The 20,178-nt window shown below is 42.4% G+C and overlaps 1 protein-coding gene across 1 annotated transcript in view; it reads left to right on the forward strand.

Moving 5' to 3' along the window:
• LOC129812506 (ALK tyrosine kinase receptor-like) overlaps positions 1–20,178 on the forward strand; it is a 779,676-nt gene that overhangs the window by 357,038 nt on the left and 402,460 nt on the right. The gene's annotated exons all lie outside the window — the stretch shown is intronic.

Below are 20,178 nucleotides of genomic sequence, written 5' to 3' on the forward strand. Positions count from 1 at the left end.
GTACCAAGTACTTTTTTGTGGAGTCTTTTATGAGGCTCACAGTCTGGGGCATAACTTTGATTTGAGATGTAGTGGGGACAACATCTGCCAAGTGCCTGGGAGTCCCACCCCAGAAAGATTAAACACCCTCCTGAATTGCCTTGGTGCATTTAGTGTCACATATATTTCAAATATACAACCTTAAATGAAAGTGTAATGGGACAAAAATGCTATTCAAACTATTTTGCTCAGTGGAATGTTACTAGGCAGACCTCTTTCTGTGGCTGCAGCTGACTTTGACTGGTTCACATTTATTACCCATACCCCGAAAAAGTGTATATCTTCGTGTATATACACTTCTGTTCAATCCTTGTCATGTATGCATGCATACGCACAGGCGGTTTCTCTTTCAGACTAAGCACAGAGGTTGGCAGCTCAGATGGGGAAAAGCGATCGATAATAGCTGCTACACGTGAGCACGGCCACGATTGGGACCAGTCGAACCATACTCATGCTGGATGATTACAGATCACAAGACACAATTTTTTGGTGGATTTCCTCAAATCGTAGTCGATCAAACCGGCACAGCTCATCGTTCCGTCAAAATGACTGACAGAGTTTTGGAGATTAACTCAAAAACAAGACGACGTCGGAGAACCGAGAAATTATGTTTAATTACAATTGAGATCGTTTATTTCAAATTGACAAAAAAACATTATTTTGGTTGGTACATGACTCGAGAATCTTTTAAATTATGTTGTTTTCTCAATTCTCCGGGTAATGCTGCTTTGATTGAGTGTAGCCCACAGTCATTTCGGAGCGTATGGTATCCACAGCTCCACCGTCTACATACGCTCTGATCATTTGTTAGAGAAACCCTGGTGAACACAGGGCTGTGTCCCAAATGGCACCCTATTCCCTATGTAGAGCTCTACTTTTAACCAGAGCCCAATGGCCCTGGTCAAAAGTAGTGCAGTAAATAGGGAACAGGTGGCCATTTGGGATGCACACCTGTTCTTCTCAGAACGGTAAGAGATGTTGCCTGCCACAGCGGTATATAATTGAAAATGCTCCTGTTTGGCAGGATGGGTAATTATCACACACTGTTAAAGACGTGTTATTCGCGAGATCATCAGGGGGCTAATTTTGTGTGAGGAAGGCTAGGTGGTTTGTGTGTGTGTGTCTGCAGTGGGGGGGGGGGGGGGGTTGAGTTGTGTATGGGTGATGTCATTGCTATACACTAAAATGTAAAGATTAGTTCTTAAAGGGGTACAAATGCTTGTCACTGTAGTGATAGTCTATGAGGTACCTCCTTTGCACATTTAGGTACAGTACCAGTCAAAAGTTTGGACACACCTACTCATTCAAGGGTTTTTCTTTATTTCTACTATTTTCTACATTGTAGAATAGTATGGAAACATGTAGTAACCAAAAAAGTGTTAAACTTCAATTTAGCCACACTTTGCCTTGATGACAGCTTTGTACACTCTTGGAATTCTCTCAACCAGCTTCACCTGGAATGCTTTTCCAACAGTCTTGAAGGAGTTCCCACATATGCTAAGCACTTGTTGGCTGCTTTTCTTTTCTCTGCAGTCCAAACCATCTCAATTAGGTTGAGGTCGGGTGTTTGTGAAGGCCAGGTCATTTAATGCAGCACTCCATCACTCTCCTTCTTTGTCAAATTCCCCTTAAATAGCCTGGAGGTGTTGGGTCATTTTACTGTTGAAAAACAAATGATAGTCCCACTAAGCTCTAACCAGATGGGATGGCATATCGCTGAAGAATGCTGTGGTAGCCATGCTGGTTAAGTGTTTCTTGAATTCTAAATAAATCAGACTGTCACCAGCAAAGCACCATCACACCTCCTCCTCCATGCTTCACGGTGGGAACCACACATGGAGAGATCATCCGTTCACCTACTCTGCGTCTCACAAAGACACGGCTCATCAGACCAAAGGACAGATTTCCACCGGTCTAATGTCCATTGCTCGTGTTTCTTGGCCCAAGCAAGTCTCCTCTTCTTATTGGTGTCCTTTAGTAATGGTTTCTTTGCAGCAATTCGACCTTGAAGGCCTGATTCACACAGTCTCCTCTGAACAGCTGATGTTGAGATGTGTATTACTTGAACTCTGTGAAGCATTTATTTGGGCTGCAATTTCTGAGACTGGTAACTCTAATGAACTTATCCTCGGTATCAGAGGTGATTCTGGGTCTTCCTGTGGCAGTCCTCATGAGAGCCAGTTTCATCACTTGGTCTTTTACCAAATAGCCCTATCTCTGTAAACCACTCCTACCTTGTCACAACACAACTGATTAGCTCAAACACATTAAGAAGAAAAGAAATTCCACAAATTAACTTTTAACAAGGCCTACCTGTTAATTGAAATATATTCCAGGTGACTACCTCATGAAGCTGGTTGAGAGAATGCCAAGAGTGTGCAAAGCTGTCATTCAGGCAAAGGGTGGCTATTTTGATTTGTGTAACACTTTTTTGGTTACTACATGTTTCCATATCTTCACTATTATTCTACAATGTAAAAAAATAGGTCTGTCCAAACTTTTGACTGGTACTGTACATAATTGTACCCCCCGTACCTTTCTTACATACAGTCCACAGGTAGAAAAGAGTGCCTTTAGAAAAGGAACAATGTCTTTATAGGATCCCACCACAGTGACAGAGCCATCTGTTCCTTGCGAGTGGCAAAAATGTACCTCTACCATACACCACTTAAACAGGGTAGGTAGCATGAACGTAACTACATGTAACATATGGATTTGCATTAGTATATGTTCTAAAGTTCCACTTAAATTTTTTGAGTTATTACATAAAATCTATCAGAATTCCGAAGAATGCCAGAAAACGTTTTGGCGGGTTATGACATAATATGGAGGACCCGGCGAGCCAGCCTATTCTCTATAAAGTAAACTCCGACAGTAATAACTTAAAATCTAACCAAACCATTTGCATTTCATTTACATTTTCAGCCAACTTACAAGCAAATACTTTATTGTTCCAAATCAGCTTGCATGGTTGCTAGCCAACTAGCCTGCTAACATTAGTCCTACTAGCCTGCTAACGTTAGCCCTACCAGCCTGCTAATGTTAGCACTGCAAGAATCAGCCAGTTAGTCTTAACACTTAGCTTATAGCTACATCGATGTAAACCGAAGCTTTGGGAATATATAACGCCATCGAACCAGTTATCAAACAATGTTACAGGTACTGTATATTCAGTTATCTTAGCCAGCAATTCAGCTAGCTAAAGTCAGTTATTTTAGCCTGCTAACTAACCACCACGGTCGACATAGTTAAGTAGTAAGCCAGAGAACAACACCAACTAGTCTAGCACAGGCAGGAACCTACAGAACACACAAACAAATCCAGCAGGCGTAGAGAGAGCGGAGGCTTCCCGACACTGAGTTAGCGACCAATAAAGAGCCAAGGCGAGAGGCCATTTCACCGGCCAAGTGAGAGTCAGCTAATCCAATAGCGATATATTGAGTTAAATCCAGATAGATTCCAGATGCAATAACCCAGAGGCGGCATTGGACGCAGGAGACGAGGGGAAGAATCAACAATAAGACTGCGATCGGCAGATCACGACAGCACAGTCAGTCAGCTACTGTAGCATGCTAGTCCTATGTCAAGGTTAAACAACTCTGGTAACCTACTTCACGGAGAACAGGTTGAAAAGTTGACCAAACAAATTGGAGGACAAAAAACAAGCGAAGCACAGACAAAGTATTAAACAATTAGAGCTGACAGGAATTATTTAAACTTTCCTTTTTAGCCAGAAGCAAGCCTGCAGGAAGAGTCAGGTGCGTGCAGCATCCGACCAGGATCAAGGGAAAGGGGGATACCTAGTCAGTCACACAACTGAATGCATTCAACTGAAATGTGTCTTCCACATTTAACCTCTGAATCAGAGAGGTGCGGGGGGGCTGCTTTAATTGACATCCACGTCATTGGCGCCCAGGGAGCAGTTGTTGGGGGTTAACTGAGGAATCGGATTTGTTGTTTGTAGAGTCTCCATATGACGTCGCAAAATAATACATTGTGGGTAGTTTACAAGCTATCATACATTGTGGGTAGTTTACAAGCTATCCGTTAAGATGTTAATAATTTTAAAAACCAAAGCATGACTATATTCATAGGTAACGAGGTCATGATTACAAGTTACTAAGCCTTTGACCACACCATGTTGTTACGTTGATGAGTAAAACATATTGGTTCATACACTTTGAACTGGTACAACAGTTCTACTCACGGGTGGCCAAAATAGCTAACTGAAAGCCACTCCCCCACACCTCCAATATAATTTCCCAGAGTACCTTGCTTTCTAGTGGATTGTTGAGTTACTACCCATGACTGTATTTCTTAGTGTCAGAGAGATGATTGTTGAATTTTATTACTATTAAATATGTATCTCATACGTTGAGTCATATTTTTTCACAATACAGTGTCCTGAAAGTTGGTTTACAGGCCACATCAGACCAGCAAGTAGAGTTGCAAAATTCCAGCAACTTTCAGATTTCCTGCATACTTCCTCCCATTTCCAGGAAACTTCCAAACAATTGTAAAATATCAACCTGCAGTAGAGCATGCTGGTAAATATGATAATGATGATCGTACAGATTTGCCTTTTAGGGTATCACCACAGTGAGAAAGCCGTCAGTTCAATATAAGTGACAAAAATGTATCATTGTACCTTATGGTGGATACTTAGGGTACACAAAATACGTTTGTACCCTGGGAAACAAAAATGTAATAGATTTTACTGAGTTATAGTTCAAATAAGGGAATCAGTCAATTAAAGTGAATTCATTAAGTCCCAATTTATGGATCTCACATGACTGGGAATACAGATATGCATCTGATGGTCACAGATACCATTAAAAAAAGGTTGAGGTGTGGATCAGAAAACCTGTCAGTATCTGGTGTGACCACCATTTGCCTCATGCAGCGTGACACATCTCCTTCGGATAGAGTTGATCAGGCTGTTGATTGAGGCCTGTGGAATGTTTTCCCACTCCTCTTCCAAACATGCTCAATGGGTGACATGTCTGGTGACTATGCAGGCCATAGAAGAATTGGGACATTTTCAGATTCCAGGAATTGTGTACAGATCCTTGCAACATGGGGCCGTGCATTATAATGCTTAAACATTAGGTGATGGCGACGGATGAATGGCATGACAATGGGCCTCAGGAGCTCCTTACGATATCTCTGTGCATTCAAATTGATATCGATAAAATTAAATTGTGTTCGTTATCCGTAGCTTCTGCCTGCACATTTTCCTATTTTGTTGCCTTACAACCTGGAATTAAAATGCATTTTTGGGGGGTTTGTATCATTTGATTTACACAACATGCCTACCACTTTGAAGATGCACAATTGTTATTAATGTGAAACAAACAAGAAATAAGACAACTTGAGCTTGCATAACTATTCACCCCCCCCCAAAGTCCATACTTTGTCGAGCCACCTTTTGCAGCAAATACAGCTGCAAGTCTCTTGGGGTATGTCTCTATAAGCTCGGTACGTCCAGCCACTGGGAATTTTGCCCATTCTTCAAGGCAATGGGTTCCACTGGTGTACAGCATTCTTAAGTCATACCACAGACTCTCAATTGGAATGAGGTCTGGGCTTTGACTAGGCCATTCCAAGACATTTCAATGTTTTCCCTTAAACCACTCGAGTGTTGCTTTAGCAGTATGCTTAGGGTCATTGTCCTGCTGGAAGGTGAACCTCCGTTCCAGTCTCAAATCTCTGGTGAATGAAACATGTTTCCCTCAATAATTTCCCTGTATTTAGCGCCATCCATCTTTACTTCAATTCTGACCAGTTTGATAAATCCCCACAGCATGATGTTGCCACCACCATGCTTCACTGTGGGGATGGTGTTCTCTGGGTGATGAGAGGTGTTGGGTTTGCGCCAGACATTGCATTTTCCTTGATGGCCAAATAGATAAATTTTAGTTTCATGTGACCAGAGTAGCTTCTTTCATATGTTTGGGGAGTCTCCCACTTTCCTTTTGGCGAACACAAGGTTTTTGCTTTTTTTCTCCTAGCCACTGTTCCGTAAAGCCCAGCTCTGTGGAGTGTACGGCTTAAAGTGGTCCTATGGACAGATACTCTAATCTCCGCTGTGGAGCTTTGCAGCTCCTTCAGGGTTATCTTTGGTTTCTTTGTTGCTTCTCTGATTAATGCGCTCCTTGCCTGGTCTGTGAGTTTTGGTGGGCGGCCCTTTCTTGGCAGGTTTGTTGTTGTGCAATATTCTTTAATTTTTTAAATAATGGATTTAACGGTGCTCCGTGGGACATTCAAAGTTTGGGATCTTTTTTTATAACCTAACCCTGATCTGTATTTCTCCACAACTTTGTCCCTGAGCTCCTTGGTCTTGATGGTGCCGCTTGCTTAGTGGTGTTGCATACTCTGGGGCCTTTCAGAACTGGTGTATATATACTGAGATCATATGACAGATCATGTGACACTTAGATTGCACACAGGTGGACTTTAACTAATTATGTGACCGCTAAAGGTAATTGGTTGCACCAGATCTTATTTAGGGGCTTCATAGCAATGGTGGTGAATACATATACAGGCACAACTTTTTAATTTTTTAATTTTTTGAAACAAGTACATTTTTAAATTTCACTTCACTAATTTGGACTATTTGTGTATGTCCATTACATGAAATCCAATTAAAATCAATTTAAATTACAGGTTGTAATGCAACAAAATAGGAAAAACACCAAGGGGATGAATACTTTTGCAAGGCACTGTAAACACGTTTGCACACAACATTTTGAGAGAAATAAGCTTTTTGTGCGTATGGACAATTTCTGGGATCTTTTATTTCAGCTCATGAAACATGTGTCCAACACTTTACATGTTGCGTTCATATTTTTGTTCAGTGTCGATTATCCGTACATGCACCCTAAAAGGTACCGAACAGTAACATGTGAGTGTCATGCCCTGACCGTAGAGAGCGTTTTATGTCTCTATTTTGGTTTGGTCAGGGTGTGATTTGGGTGGGCAGTCTATGTTCTATGATTTTCTATTTCTATGTGTTTGGCCGGGTGTGGTTCTCAATCAGAGGCAGCTGTCTATCGTCTCTGATTGAGAACCACACTTAGGTAGCCTTTTCCCACCTGTGTTTTGTGGGTAATTATTTTCCGTGTGTGTTTGTGTGCACCTCGGTTGCCTCACGTTCTTTGCTGTTTACCTGTTGTTTTTTTGGTTGTTTCGGTTTCACTTTCATTAAAAGATGCGGAACTACATGCACGCTGCGCCTTGGTCGATTTATGACAGGGAGTTTGAGGATAGCGAGCGTGACAGTGAACCTATCCTTTTGTACCCCAAAGAACACTTTGTACCCTAACCGTACCCTTATTTCTAAGAATGAAAGTGTTACTATTGTAGAAAACAAACTGTTTATTTCACATGCCATGAAAGAACGGAAACAGTGTTTTTTCCAGTCTATAGTTAACAGTGTTTATTTCCAATTAACAACAACTTTGAATTTCAGGTTTTTGTGTTAATATTCGGCAGTCTCTGACATGTGTTGAAGCCAGCTGTGCCTTCAGATTTAAAAAAAGCCAAGCAGCTGGCTTGCTATTGATTTTTTTCAGCTGTTGTTTGCAGTCTCTCTGTAGGATGCTGTTCTTATTGGTTTTGTTTCCATGCTTTGTGTGTGTGGGGGGGGGGGGGGGAGGCTAGATGTGTGTGTGTGTGCCTTCACATTTGACTGTGGGTTTCGTGTTTGTGTGTGTCTGTGTGTTTCGTGTTTGTGTGTGTGTGTGTGTGTGCATATGCCACATATCCCTAATTAATCCCATTATTATGCCCAAGAGGCTCCATCAAACAGCACACATAAACCTTCCTCCCTCCCCTATAGCTGTCCCCCCTCCCCCTTGAAAGATGAAGCAGTGCGGCCTGTTTCTCTCTGTTATAGCTGTCAACCAATGTGTGTCCCACAGCAGTGGAAAGTGAAGGCTGCCATCTGATAATAAACAGAGAGTCTAGTTGAGCTTGACTGAGGAGCCTGTGGTAATAGTTCCTAATCAGCCAAGGCATGGCACTGCCAGATTTCAGCAGTTTCCCACTGTCTCTGTGATCGCCCTGGCGTCTTGTCTGCCGGAGGACAGAATGTGCCACTGACAGGGGGTCACGTGGTGCTCTGCATGTAGAAGGTTGAATTGGTGAAGTTTGTTCAATTAGATGCTGATAAATTGGTAAACAAGGATAGATGCGGTGTGAGGCACGTAGGTGGTAGAGAGAAACACATGCAGATGCACTTGACAGACACATACGTGAGGTAATAGGGGAGTACACATGCTAACACATACAAACACCCTACCATATACCTGCTGGGTGCTACATTGTGTGGGAGGGTACACATATATTAGCACACATACACACTCCCAAAACCCCCTGTGTCTGCCGACTGACACCTAGCCACAATGAGACTTTGTGTGTGTCGTAATTGCTGTGTGTGAGACTCGCAAACACACTCCCTACACCCACATTCCATATACCCCCGTGGGTTGACTGGTACCGGCTCTGGCACACTGGCTTAGCTTATCCTTGGGAGGCTCTCCACCATTAGGCTGTGTTCGCAGGGGAGAGTGGCTGACGCCCCTCTGGAGAGTGATCCATCAAGGCCTTACCTCAGCTGACTTCCCTGCCCAACTCCCCTCGCTACCCTGTCTTGATTCTAGGGTTGAAAAATTCTGGTCACTTCCCCAAAATTCCCAGAAATCCTGGTTGGCGAATGTAATGCTTACTCCCTCCTGATTCTGGTAATCTTCCCATTGGGATCTCTGGAAAACCTGGGAATTTAGGGAAAGTTACAGGAATTTTGCCAACCCATACTTGAGTCGCAACACATAGACATTAAAATAGAAGACACACACAGGTGTATAAGCAGGGAAGCACATACAGTATCAACACATGTGTGCGCGCACTCATTTGCACACTGCAAATCTACTCTACTGAAGGGAAATACAACATAAACGGGATGCCCAGTTCACGACGGGAGTTTCGAAGCACATAGGTAAATAACCGATGCCTTGTTGCATCTTCAGTGCAATATTAATGGTGTTCGTCGTACTGTTCCACAATATGTCATCAAGCGACGAAAGAAAATATGCCGGGGGTGGAAAGAGAGGGAGTTTGAGAGATCAAATGGATGGATCAGAAAGCTTCTGGAGAGCTTGAGTGTCTACGTCTGTGTGTGTGTGTGTGTGAGAGAGAAAGTGAGACAGTGAGTAGATGGGTTTATATAGATTCTGGAGATGGTGTGTATACGTGTATGTGAGGAAAAAGAGCAGGAGTGGATGGAATTTGAGAGAATCCAAAGAGGTTGCGTGTGTGTCTGTATGTGGAGGGCAAGGGGGGGAGGAAGACAAAGGAGCGAGTCCACTAATGGAGTTATTACCTCTGTGTCTTTACCTAATGTAACTTAAATCGGGTAGATATCCCTGCCTCCAGGGATACGCTCCACATGGTGCCCCTGTGAATGGCATTTGGAATCATCTCCCCACATTCTACCTCCTCCTTCTCCTCTCCTATTTCCATTAAATGACCATGCCGGCGTTCCTTGGCCGGTATCTGTCGCCGTGAGGGGTTTGCCAGGGCCCTCTGGTGTGTTTTCGTCTCGGAGGTTCCACTCATTTTATGGATTCATTCCTTTTTGTCTCAACTACAAAGGCCATGGTGTCTTTAATTCTTTATATATTTCCCTGTTTTTGGATCTATTGCCCGCTTCCCCCTTTCCCAGCGCCTGATTGAGTTGAGCCACTACCACTTCTCCTTCGGGAGTCCCAATACAGCCCAACGAACATTTAGCCAACATTTGTAACAGAAGCCAGTCCCCCATAGACTGTGCTATGATGTTCCTTTAAAGTTGTGTTGCACTGATTAAATTGCCACCTGCAAAATGTTGGGATTTGTCTTTTGATTAGCTCCTATAGAATAGGGAGGAACTGTGTAACATTACCGTACACAGCATACTCATCAAAGAGATTAAAAAAACATTGCTTTGATTAAATAAGTAGAATGAAATCATTCCATGATTAAAAAACCTCCCCAGCAAACAAAAAACATTCCCAGGACATAACCTAATGTTAACATTACTTTCGGTTTAACTTTAAATTGATAGGGAAGTGATATGAACTAATTTAATGTTTTCCATTCTCAGCTCAAAGTCGAAGTTTTGCTCAACATTTTTGGGATACGCACTTGGAAAATCTCAGCCAAACCTAGGCCAGGTAAAAAAATACTGTCGATTTTTTTGCAGTCTGTAGCTAAAGAAAATGAATACAAAAATAAGCCTCTCCTTGGTCCTTTTCTCCCCATTTCCTGGCCCGAGTGCACAGCTTATTAACGTACAGGCCTGGCACTGCCGACAGCATATCTCACGGCATTAAGTGAAGGAAGGAAACGGCGATGACGCTTGTCTCCGTGGGTTGTCAGCTAGTCCAGTGCTAACTCCCTCAGGTAAAGGCTGCTCCCGCTAACCCTCTTTAAAAATCACTGCTAAAGACTCTGTCTTATTGGCTGCTTTCACACGTTAATAGTCTCTACCCCCCCTCCTTTCCACCTAACGGCATGAATTGAAGTAAGGAAAATGAAAACAGTTGATGTACGGATCATTGGGCTGTATAAGAAAACTCCCTTATGTTCTATACCTGTGACTTTCTTCCCCCTTTTTGTACCTCAGTAAATCATAAACAACTCTCCTGACACCTGTCTGTTTATTTGCGAGACAAAGTTTATGTCCCCATCTCCAAATAGTTTAAGTGTGTTGTAACTAATTTGTTAATCTGTCGTAAGGAGCATTTGACTTTAACTATCCCTTTAAGTTACTTCCCGTGGAAGGTAGGTACAGTTCAAGAGAATAGGCTGTTTGTCGACTACTCTTACATTGTAAACTCTACTATTACAAGTAGAGGGAAACTTTCATACACTGCTGTTGGTTTTCATACTGGCGTCTCAATAGATCCAAATGAACTGGCGTCTCAATAGATCACAACTTTAAGCTCTGGCCCTGGGTTAGAGAAGATATTTGACCGTTGACGTTAGACCTACTGTAGGTGGGAATGTGCTATGTATTCTTACATGGGTGTTATTTAACATGGTTGATCCACCATGAACACACACAAGAGATAATCCCTCATAGAAACAGTAGTATGATATAACCATTACCAAGGAAAATTGTGAAATTATCATAATTGAGCTTGATGCATAACAATGGGTGCACTGAGACACAGTGGAACCTCCAAACTAAGGGCTATTTGCATCTGATAACCTGGTCTCCACAATCACCCGACCTTAACCCAATTGAGATGGTTTGGGATGAGTTGGACTGCAGAGTAAAGAAAAGCAGCCAACAAGTGCTTAGCATATGTGGGAACTCCTTCAAGACTGTTGGAAAAGCAATCCAGGGACTACCTCAGTGTGCAAAGCTGTCATCAAGGCAAAGGGTGGCTACTTTGAAGAATCTAAAACATGTTGGTTACTACACGATTCCATATGTGTTATTTAATAGTTTGGATGTCTTCACTATTATTCTACAATGTAGAAAATAGTCAAAATTAAGAAAAACCCTTGAATGAGTAGGTGTGTCAACTTTTGACGGGTACTGTAGCTACCTGCTTCGTGCCGCTTGTTCCCACCTAGATGGAAGAAAGGAAAGAGACTTTGAAGATGCCATACTCTAAGCTAATCTAGCTAGCTAACAAAGAATGCACATTATTTTCAGCTAGCAGTGTGCTTGCTATAGCTAGGCTACTAACCTTTGAGGGTAATGATAGCTAGCTAAACACCAGGAGTAGCTGGCTACACAGCTAAGGATCGGCGAAGCACACAACTAGAACTAGCTCCTTTGCTAGCTCTCTCTACCTGCACGGCAGTATTATTTTCTCCACCTAGCTTTCCAGCGCCCTCGCTGGCTAGGCTGACCAGTCCTACCTTCCCGTACTGCGGTCGTGAGAGCCTTCTAGCCTGTAGAGAAACTCCACCTTGCGGTTCTCTCTGGCTTACTGCGTGCAGTTTACGACAGGCTTGTAGCTCACTCTCCCGAGTCATGGCTACCGCTTCCCCTTGCCAGGGAGGCCTACGCCAGGCACCCGAGCAGTGTGCTTGCTATAACTGGACTACTGACCCACTGGGTGAAAGCTATCTAGCTATGACGGGACTAGCTAGCTACACAGCTAAACATCAAACAGCACATTCATATTCCGGGTCTCCATACTAGAGCTAAGGCTACTTTTACCTCTGCACAGGGCGAGTCCCTTAGCCTACGCAACACTAACGTTACTAGGCAAAGCTAACCAGATAGCTCACCTAAGACAATCACTTTGTCTTCATTTTGCAGTGTACTAGCAATATTTAGGCGATTGGCCCAGGGGGCGAACGTTGACTAGCTAACGCCAGGACCAACACCACAGATAGCATTGCCCAGTACACGCTTAGAGCTAGCTCTTTCTGTAAGCTCTTTTACCTACAGCATTCCCTCCCCCCTCGTTTAGCTTAAGTTCCCTCTCTAGCTAGAATGACTGGTTGTGCTTCTCGGTACATTTACATTTTTGTCATTTAGCAGACGCTCTTATATTGAGCGACTTACAGAAGCAACTAGGGCCATGGGGGATTTTTCAGCAACAGTGCTCTCCGGCTAGGCTGCTACTAGTTAGCTGAGCTGTACTGACCCCATAGTCAGGCTTTGAGTAGCTCACATATAACCAGGATGTCATCATCCATAGGTGGCTTGTGAGTTTCAAGTTTGGGGACCCCCCCCCCCAACAAAAAGTCAAGACAAGCTAAATGCCTTCTATGCATGCTTTGAGGCAAGCAACACTGAACCATGCATGAGAGCACCAGCTGTTCCGGACGACTGTGCTCTCCTTAGCCGATTTGAGTTAGACCGTTAAACAAGTTTACATTCACAAGGCCGCAGGGCGAAACGGATTACCAGGATCTGTACACAGAGCATGCGCTGACAAGTTGGCAAGTGTCTTCACTGACATGTTCAACCTTTCCCTGACCCAGTCTGTAATACCTACATGTTTCAAGCAGACCACCATAGGCCCTGTGCCCAAGAACGCCAACCAGTCTAAATGACTATCGCCCCATAGCACTCACATCTGAAACCTTGAAAGGCTGGTAATTTCTTACCTCAACACCATCATGCCAGATACCTTAGACCGACGCCAATTTGCATAATGCCTTAACCCACAGATGAGGCAATCTAGGACAACAACCTCTCCCTCAACGTCAGCAACACAAAGGAGCTGATCATGGACTACAGGAAATGGAGGGCCGAGCACACCCCCATTCACATCGACAGGGCTGTAGTGGAGCGGGTCGAGAGCTTCAAGTTCCTCTGTGTCCACATCACTAAGGATCTATCATGGTCCACACCAACACAGTCGTGAAGAGGGCACGACAACCCCTCAGGCGACTGAAAAGATTTGGCATGGGCCCTCAGATTCTCACAAAGTTCTACAGCTGCACCATTGAGAGCATCTTCACTGGCTGCATCACCGCTTGGTATGGCATCCCGACTGCAAAGCACTACAGATGGTAGTGCGTACGGCCCAGTACATCACTGGGGCCGAGCTCCCTGCCATCCAGGACCTCTATACCAGGGGGTGTCAGAAGAAGGCACAAAAAATGTTAAAAGACTGCAGCCACCCAAGTCATTGACTGTTCTCCCTGAAGTGCTTCTACCCACAAGCCATAAGATGGCTAAATAGTCAGTTAAATAGTTAACCAAATAGCTATATTCATTGACCCTTTTTGCACAACTTTTTGACTCATTACATGTCGCTTTATTCATAGTTACATGTACATATCTACGTAAATGACATGGTACCCCTGCACATCAACTCAGTACAGGTACCCCATGTATATAGCCAAGTTGTCATTACTCATTTTGCTTTTATTATCACATGTTTTACTTTTCTTTTTACTTTTTCTCAAATGTCTTTCTCTCTGCCTTGTTGGGAAGGGCCCGTAAGTAAGCATTTAACTGTTAGTCTCTACACCTGTTATTTACGAAGCATGTGACAAATAATATTTGATTTTAACACATTTCATGCAATTCTACTATACTTTATATGACTGCAACATCTTTTTTTATATAACACAAATTAGTAGCTTACTCTGACACTGACATCAGTATAAACAACCATTTCATCTAGGCCTACAAAAAGGTGAGACACAAGTTGTATAATATGACATCCATCTAGCCTGGAGGAGGAAATTATTCTCCCAAAAAACGTTCCAGTGGTACTGTTGCAATGATCGAGACAGTGAATATGCACTCACCCAGATGCTCTCTGCTGGTGCCAATAAGATAGCTTACTGTTCGCTCAATTGGGAGTTGAGAATTTTGAGTCAGATTAGAGCCTTTTCTTTGTCTTCAAGATTTGTATTTTGAAATATTGCGATAGGCTTATTTAACTGCTTTTCACTGACCACTGCAACTAAATAATCAGCTATTTGGTAGTCTACAGTGGCAAGAAAAACTATGCGAACCCTTTGGAAATACCTGGATTTCTCCATAAATTCATCAAATGTGATCTGATCTTCATCTAGGCCACAACAATAGACAAACACAGTCTGCTTAAACTAATAACACACAAACAATTATACGTGTTCATGTCTTTATTGAACACACCGTGTAAACATTCACAGTGCAGGGTGGACAAACTATGTGAACCCTTGGATTTAATAACTGGTTGACCATCCTTTGGCAGCAATAACCTCAACCAAACGTTTTCTGTAGTTGCGGATCAGACTTGCACAACGGTCAGGAGGAATTTTGGACCATTCCTCTTCACAAAACTGTTTCAGTTCAGCAATATTCTTGGGTTGTCTGGTGTGAACTGCTCGAGGTCATGCCACAGCATCTCAATCGGGATGAGGTCAGGACTCTGACTGGGCCACTCCAGAAGGCGTATTTTCTTCTGTTGAAGCCATTCTGTTGTTGATTTACCTTTTGTGTTTTGGGTCGTTGTCCCGTTGCATCACCCAACTTCTGTTTAGCTTCAATTGGAGGACAAATCGCCTCCTGCAAAATGTATTGATAATGATAGCAAGCTGTCCTGGCCCTGAGGCAGCAAAGCAGCCCCAAACCATGACGCTCCCTCCACCATACTTTACAGTTGGGATGAGGTTTTGATGTTGGTGTGCTGTGCCTTTTTTTTTCTCCACACATAGTGTTGCGTTCCTTCCAAACAACTCAACTGTAGTTTCATCTGTTCACAGAATATTTTGCCAGTAGCGCCGTGGAACATCCAGGTGGACTTTTGCAAACATATTTTTTTTGGACAGCAGTGGCTTCTTCCGTGGTGTACTCACATGAACACCATTCTTGTTTAGTGTTTTACGTATCGTAGACTCGTCAACAGAGACGTTAGCTGACACTCTAGGATTCTTCTTAACCTCATTGAGGTGCTTCCACACCTGCATTGCTTGCTGTTTGGGGTTTTAGGCTGGGTTTCTGTACAGCACTTTGAGATATCAGCTGATGTACGAAGGGCTATATAAATACATTTGATTTGATTTGATTGAGCATTCTGCGCTGTGCTCTTGCAGTCATCTTTGCATGTCGGCCACTCCTAGGGAGAGTAACAACAGTGCTGAACTTTCTCCATTTATAGACAATTTGTCTTACCGTGGAAAAATGAACATCAAGGTTTTTAGATATACTTTTGTAACCTTTCCAGCTTTATGCAAGTCAACATTTCTTAATCTTAGGTCTTCTGAGATCTCTTTTGTTCAAGGCATGTTTCATATCAGGCATGTGAATAGCAAACTCAAAATATGTGAGTGCTTTTTGTTGGGCAAGGGGGCTCTAAACAACATCTCCAATCTCGTCTCATTGATTGGACTCCAGGTTATCTGACTCCTGACTCCAATTAGCTTTTGGAGAAGTCACATACTTTTTCCAACCCACACTGTTTAAATTATGTGTTCAACATAGCCAAGAAAAATACAATAATTTGTGTGTTATTAGTTTAAGCACACTGTTTGACTATTGTTGTGACTTGGAGATCAGATCAAATTTCATGACCAATTTATGCAGAAATCCAGGTAATTCCAAAGGGTTCACAAACTTTTTCTTGCCACTGTATTTGCTGCCCAAATTGTGAGCAACACAGCACATTTTTCAAGAAGCTAATGCTCCTCTGTGGCCTAATCATGCTCTCTGGTGTCGTATTTTGAATTATTTGATTCATTTCTGTATAGGCACAAGTAATTATGTAGATAATTTTGACTAATTTAATTAAATTTACTTTAGGGGAAGCGTATCTTCCCTTAGCCTACTGGACACTCCGCCTATGCCAAAATCAATGTGAAAGTAACCGGTGCATAAAACAGTTGGCCATGAGGCTTACAAGGCCGAGTTCAAATGCAAACAACAAGTTCACAGCAATCGACGCACTACCTAAACAGTTGACCTGTCTGGCACGGTCTCTGGTTCTCGAGAGAATTCTGCGCAGGCTGGCAGCTTCTCTCTGAGCGATAGTCCTAAAGCCAGCCCATCAATATGCTAAACAGCCATGGCATTGTAATTGATATTGGAATGATTTGAGTCAACTTTTTTGTAGCCTACTTTTACATTTTTGGTGCCCTGGCTCACATCAGATGACCATTGTAATGAGGTAGTGGTTTGCGACATGGCTCTACTGACATAACACCGCTGGTCCTGTATCTCGCCATCTCAGTGGTGTCATAGCATGGTAGAATACATGTCATAGTGAAAACGACACTGTTCTAATTAGAGAATTGCATGGTATGCATTTAACAGGGAGGTTTAAACTACATGTTTTACCATATTTCCACATAAAAGTATTGATAACTCATGCTGTGTTTATCATACCTCAGCGTGTCTAATTCAATGACGCTAAATGTTTTAGTCTCACAGACGGAGGAGCCAGACAAGGTAAAAAAAAAAAATTGCAGCCTTCCCTGTGCCATTTCTCTGCCTCCTTAACACGTTGTTGCTGTCGACGTGACTTTTTGTCTCTGTACCACAAGGATGAATACAGATCGAAGGTTACAGCTGTCAGTCAAAATATATATTTTTTTTATTAATCAAACAGAACAGGTCTCGAGATTCGGCTGGGTGACATAATAGTGACGACGTGCTGTGGAATAACTCAATTCATATTATATCATCGCTAAATTATTGCCAAGATTTAGAGAGAGAAACAAAAGTCAGCGTCTTAGCTTCTGTGTGTTAATAAAAAGCTTCCAGAAAGATCTATTTGCTGCACTCCAATAATGTGCTGTAACTTGCACTGAGAAATGTTATGAATACTCAAAACCCATGCTCATTCAGAAGGCAAACGCATCGTCTTTGCCAAGAGGATTTTGAAAAAACGACATTTAAATGTAAAAAAAAATTCTCCCTTCAGTCTTCGACTGGGATTATATATTGGCTGCCCTTTGGTCCGTGATCAAAAGTAGTGCACTATAGAGGGAATAGGGCGCCATTTCGGCTGCAGACCTAATCTCAGGCAATGCTGTGCTTGAGAACAATTGGAATGATTTGGTGCGCTGTCAAGAAGAGCTTTATTTGATTCGAATCAGTAACAGCACATAAACTGTAGCATAAGTTTTTACTAGCTTGTTGTAAATTATTTGGATGTTAATTCCCTGCACTGTCTTCTGGGGTTAGGCTAACTTGCTTCAGGGGACAATATCCATGTAATACACCATAACCACTGTTGAGTATGAGAAGTCTTCTCTCTAGAGGTAAATAAGTAATTGCCTTCAACAAAGTCCATTAACTGTGGCAAAATGGCCCAATTTACAAGAGCTTGCGTGGCAAATGGAGTCCAAATCTGTGGACATTGACGGGTTCCCCTCTAGCACGAGAATTGTGAGAATGTAATTGTTTCCACAAAATGTTTTCCTCTTAATCCAAAACCATCAATGGCTCTTTGAGGAAATTGTGGACTTGTTGCAGCAAGACCAGACAAAAGTTGGTGCTTTGTTTTATGATTTAAAAGCTACAATTTCTAACAGAATTGTAAATATCAACGGGCACTTTGAGTAATTTGGTTAGGACTGGATCTGACAGCTAGCAATGGTGGAACCAGCCTGATTGCTGCATGCTGTTTAATTTCACAGACTGCTATGTGCAGTAAACAGAACGGTGAACACAGCAGTGTTTTGAGTCTGGCTGAGCACAGCAGAACTCAAACTTAAACGAACAGGTGGGGGAAGAAGCTGTTGGGTAAAGCAACTCAAGAAATTGACTATACCCCAACTGCTTAAGTAAATACCCAGCTTTATCAAAGAACGAATGTCAAACATAAGCCTTCCCATTTTACGTGGACAAAAGTGTTTGTTCATCCATTCCTGTTGCTGCAGCTATGGAATAAGCCTAAAAAGCTTTTTTATGTAAGGCTTAGGGAGGGAATAATATTACCAGAAAAAAAGGCAAGTCTTGCCAATGTCAAGAGCACTGCGAGAAGGGTGCAGAAATCTAGTTTTTGACTTTGTAGTTTGTTGTCAAAGCTGTGACCTGCCAATAATTGTATTGAGCAGGTATTTTTCAGCATCTCCATGAGTAAAACACTGGGTAATGCTTTCCAAAACGTTTCGGAAAACTCAGAGCCTAATGCTCAGAGGCTCCAAGTTGTTGGGAGCCTCTGAGTATTATACATCATGTAAATCAGAAGAGAAAAACAAACAAGGCTTAGCAGGAGCACCATAAATTGAGGGCCTCCGAATTCACCGATGGTCCCCGACGGCCTCTGGGAGACAATGGTCACCTTCAAAAGGGATAATAGGAATGAAAAGGCTGTCTTTAAAAAGGTACAAGATGGTACAGAAACAAATACACATTTTGAAGGTACTGAGTGCTACGCTACTGTGCTCAGGCCTCATTTAATTCAGTCTCTGTATTTTAATTGATTTGGGACTGAATGTCCATGTGTTGACATTGCGGTTCTCATTGGCCCTCTGGGTATTGTCATCATGTTCTTGTGGTAAGCTCCAAAGGCAGATAAAAAGTGTGCCATAGAAAATCAGCTAATTAAGTAATTTATCCACAGTAAAATGCATAGCCAATACAAATGGATTCAAAAATACAACTGCAGTATATATACCCATAGTGCACTGTAACTTGTCACAGCAATGATGAAAGGAGAGAAACCTCTGCAATATGTTAAGTGTAGGAATATCAGGCCTTGTCAGTCACTAAACAGTGTGACCATGTAGAGACACTGAGCGCTCCACATCAAAGTTTTTAATTGGCTTGAATAACGCTTTGATTGACAGTACATGCTCATCACATCAGATCCTTCATGTCTCCAATGCATCACCATCCACTTCTCATATGTTTCTGTAACAGCATTTCTCACATGGTGTCCATGAGTGGTTGAGGGAGTGCACAAGTGACACACAGTTCAGTCCATATACTAGTTAGTGTGGTGGATTTGATACATTGTGATACCACAGAAGCTGATATATTACAATGTCTTTGCCAAGCAAGTATTACATGCTCGCTGGAAATGAAAAAATAATAAAACTAACAGAAAAACTACAATTGTCAAAGTCATAAATTCACGACAGCTTTCTCAGATCTGTAAATCCAACAGCCGAGCAAGTTTCCTGCTCCATCCTCACTTCAGTGGAAAACAAAATAAAATAAAAAACAATGTCACATTAATTCCTTGTTGGATTTCACTCTGTGTCACGCCCTGGCCTTAGTATTCTTTGTTTTCTTAATTATTTTAGTTAGGTCAGGGTGTGACATGGGGAATGTATGTGTTTTTTGTAGTGTCTAGGGTAGTTGTAAGGTTTAGGGGGTTTATTAGAGTAGTTGGGTTTATGTTTAGTATAGAAGTCTAGCTGTGTCTATGGTTGAGTGTATGTTTCTAGGTTTGTCTATGGTTGCCTGAGTGGCTCTCAATCAGAGACAGATGTCTTTCATTTGTCTCTGATTGGGAGCCATATTTAAGGCAGCCATAGGCATCATGCATTTGTGGGTAATTGTCGATGTTCTATGTTGCATGTTGTGCACTTAGTCCTTGCTTAGCTTCACGTTCGTCTGTTTGTTGTTTTGGTTCGTTTTTTCCTTCTTTAATAAAGAGAAGATGTATTTTCCACGCGCTGCATGTTGGTCCTCTCTCCCATTGACGATCGTGACACTCTGAATAATGAAAAACACGT

Source organism: Salvelinus fontinalis, chromosome 16 (genome assembly GCF_029448725.1).
Source record: "Salvelinus fontinalis isolate EN_2023a chromosome 16, ASM2944872v1, whole genome shotgun sequence".
Classification (NCBI taxonomy): Eukaryota; Metazoa; Chordata; class Actinopteri; order Salmoniformes; family Salmonidae; genus Salvelinus; species Salvelinus fontinalis.